Genomic DNA, 4,164 nt, shown 5'->3' with positions numbered 1-4,164 from the left:
AATTTTATCAACAAGAGTGCCATCCTTAAGTAATCTCTTTTATCTTTACCTTTACAGACTTCCCTTATTTCCAGAGTTACTTAGGTCAGCAACTTTTTCCCCCACCACCTCTAGTGAGATTGTTTTATACATTTGCAAATTTGTTAGATTGTTTTATCATACTTTGCATTCTATTTTGGAGCCCCAAACCTCCCAATTGACTCTTTTAATTTACATAAATTAAAGTTCATTCTATATGCTATAAAGTTCTCTATTTTTTGACAAATACATTCACCACCATAACAAATCCCCTGCATTTCACCCATTCGACACTACTCCATTTCCCCAGCAACCCCTGGCAACCACCGATGTTTTTACTGTGGCTACAGTTTATCCCTTTCCAGAATGCCATATAATTGGAAACATATATTGTGTAACCTTTCAGATGGACTTCTTACATGTAGCGAATTAAGATTCACCCATATGTTTTTGTGGCTTATTGGCTCGCATTTTTAAATAGCTGAAAAAGTATTCTCTTGCAGAGATATGCTAGTTGTTTATTCACTCACTTATTGAAAGAAAACTTCATTGCTTCAATTTTTGGCAATTTTGGATAAAGCTGCTATAAACATTCACATGCAAGTTTTTGTAGAAACATATTTCAAAATCATTTTGGTAAATACCTATGCATGTGATATTACTGGATCAAATGACAAGAATATATTTATCTTTGTAAGAAACTACAACACAGTCTTCCTGAGTGAGTGAGTGTATAAAATGCATTTTTATAAGCAGTGAATGAGAGTTCCTATTATTCTTTATCATTGCCAGAAATTGTTGTTCTCAGTTTTTAAAAATTTTAGACATGATAATAGATGGGTAGTGATATCACATTCCTGTTTTAATTTGCTGTTTCATAATGAAAAATCATGTTGAGCATTGTTTTATATGCTTATTTGCCATCTGAATATTTTCTTTGGTGGAGCATCTGTTCAAATCGTTGACTCATTCCCAGATTGCGTTATTTTCTTACTAATGACTTTTAGGAATTGTTTGTATATTTTGGATACTAGAACTTTATCAGATATGTGTTTTGCAAGGTTTTTTTCCCAGTTTGTAATTTTTTCCCCCATTTTTTAAACAGTGTTACACCTAGCTGATATAGTTTTTGTTTCAACAAAGCCCAACTGGGCAAAGTTTATTTCACGGTGTGCTTTTGATATTGTGTCTAAAAGCTCATTGCCAGATTCAGCATTACCAGCCTTTTCTCCTACATCGTCTTCCAGAAATGTTATAGTTTTGCATTTCATAACTATGTCTATAATCAATTTTGAATTAAGTGTTTTGAAAGATGAAAGCTCTGTGTCTAGATTAATCTAGATTCCACCATCATTTGTTGAAAAACTATTTTTTTCTGCATTGAATTGACTTGCTCCTTTATCATAGGTCAGTGCACTGTATTTGTGAAGGTCTATTTCTGGCCTCTCTATTTTGTTCCATGAATGTATTTGTGTATCCTCTAGCCCATACTACACTGTCTTGATCTCTGTAGCTTTATAGTGAATCTTGAAATTGGATAATGTCAGTCCAACTTTGTTCTACTTTTTTAGTATCATGTTTGTTATTCTGATTCTTTGCCTTTCCATATAAAATTTACAAATGTTTTTTTCGCTTTTCACAAAATAGCTTGCTGGATTTTTGATAAGAATTGATATAAATCTATAGGCCAAGTTGAAAAGAGTTAACATTTCAATAATATTGACTTTGAATACAGAATATCTCAGAAAATGAAATATTAGCTAAGAATACAGAATATCTCTCCATTTATTAGATATTCTTTGATTTATTGCATCAGAGTTTTATAGTTTCCACATAAAAGCCCTGTATAGATTTTTAGATCTGTGCTTAAACAGTTCACCTTTTTTTGACCCAATTTTTTAAATCTAAATACTAATTGATCATTGCTGAAATACAAGAAAACAATTTTTTGTCTATTAAATTTGTATCCTACCATTTTGATATATTTGCTTATAAGTTCCAGAAAATTTTCCACTGTTTCTTTAGGCTTTTTCATTGATCAATACGTATTCAGGGAACAAAGAAGGTGTTATTTATTTCTTCTCAGTCTGTCTTACCTTTTATTTTATTTTCTTGTTTTATTGCACCAGCTAGAACTGCCAGCATAAAGTTGAATAGGAATGTTAAGAGAGAATATCTTTGCTTTCTCTCAATCTTAGGAATAAAACATCCAATCTCTCACCAGTAGATATAATGTTAGCTATAGTGCTTTTGTAAATATTTATTATCAAGTTTAGGAAATTCTCTTCTATTCCTATTTTTCTGAGAGTTTTTATCATGATGGGGAGTTGAATTTTTTCAAGTGCTTTTTCTGCATCAGTTGACATGATTTATGAGTTTTCTTCTTTAGACTGTTGATGTGGTAGATTACATTGGTTTTCAAATTTTGAACCAAATTTGCACACATGAAATATATCCAGTTTGCCATGTTGTACAATTCACTTTATACATTGTTGAATTTCATTTGTTATATATTTGGAGGATATTTGTGTCTATGTTAATAAAAGTATTTGTCTATAGTTTTCTTATAGTACTTTTATTTCAATTTAATACTAAGGTAATGTTAGCTTCATAGGATGGGTTAGGAAGTATTCTCTTTGCTTTTATTTTCTGAAAGACATTGTGAAGAATTGGTATCATTTCTTTCTTAAATATCTACCTCCTTCTGTGATTTTAATCATTTATGTCTTAACAGAAATTGTACTATTCCATTGAAGTTATATACTTTGTAGGAATGTTCATAGTACTCCTTTATAATCCTTTTAATGTCCAAAGTATGAGCAGTGATGATGCCTACCTTATCTCCTTTCTCCTTCTTTTAAGCCTTAATTGCTCTCTCTCCAGTTTTGTGTGGTAAAAACTTAGGTTATTAATATTAGAGCTTTCTACTCTTAAATTTTTAGGGTTTATTTTATGGACAAGAATCTGGCCTATCTGAATGAATGTTGTATGTGAACAAGAGAAGAATGCATACAAATGCTCCTCGACTTATGATGGGGTTATATTCCGATAAACCCCTACTAAGCTGAAAATGCGTTTAACACACCTGGCCTAATGAACATCGTAGTTTAACCTATCAGAATACTTAATATTACCCTACACGTGGGTAATTATCTTGAGCTTCAACTCAAGAGTAATTGTCTTTTTCTTCCTCTCATCAGAAGCAGGAGACAAAAATGGTAGTTTTGTATACATGATGGGATGTGAAAACCCCACACACAGTATCGATAAACACTGACAACATAGTACACTGTAGAGTATCTATTGTTTACTCTTATGACATCATGGCTGGCTAGCAGCTGCAGTTTGCTGCCAGCTGCCCAGAATCACTACATGTCACCAGCCTGAGAAAAAATCAAAGTTCAAAACGTGAAGTACAGTTTCTAATGAATCACTTTTGAATGCGGATCACTTTTGTAGCATTACAAAGTCAAAAAATTGTTGCCGAATGATCGTAAATCAGGGACCATCTATACTCTGCTCTTGTTTGACAGAGCATTCTGCAAATGTCAGTCAGATCAATTTGATTGATATTAATGTTTAGGTCAACTCTATTCTTACTTGACCTCTCAAAAACATTGAAATTGCAAATATAATCATGAAATCTGTCTATTTCTCTTTGTAGTTCTCCCAGATGTATTTCCTTGCATATTTTGATAGTCTGATATTAGTTGAATACACATTTAAAGTAGTTATGTCTTTGTGTAAATTATGTCTTTTTATCATTATGCCTGTTCTTCTTTTTTCTTAATGATTTTCTTTGTTCTGAAGTCAACTTTATCTAAAATTAATATATGTACTCCAGTTTAGTTTTGACTCCTATTATCATGGTATGTCTTCCCTCATGCTTTTATTTTAACTTATCAAAATCTTTATATTGAAAATGGGTTTCATGTAGACAACTTGTAGCTGGGTCTTGTTTTCATCATTATTGCTTATTAATCAATAATACTAATTGTTAAGACAAGTTATTATTAATACATTAATAATCGTTTGTTATTTATTAATAACCTGAATTATTTATTGATACTAGTGATTATTAGTTATATATTAATTATTATTATTTTAGTCACTCTGACAAATATGTCTTTTATTGTTGTATTTAGA

The sequence above is a fragment of the Pteropus vampyrus genome, unplaced genomic scaffold (assembly GCF_000151845.1).
Source record: "Pteropus vampyrus isolate Shadow unplaced genomic scaffold, Pvam_2.0 Scaffold32, whole genome shotgun sequence".
Classification (NCBI taxonomy): Eukaryota; Metazoa; Chordata; class Mammalia; order Chiroptera; family Pteropodidae; genus Pteropus; species Pteropus vampyrus.
This window is presented reverse-complemented; position numbering follows the sequence as displayed.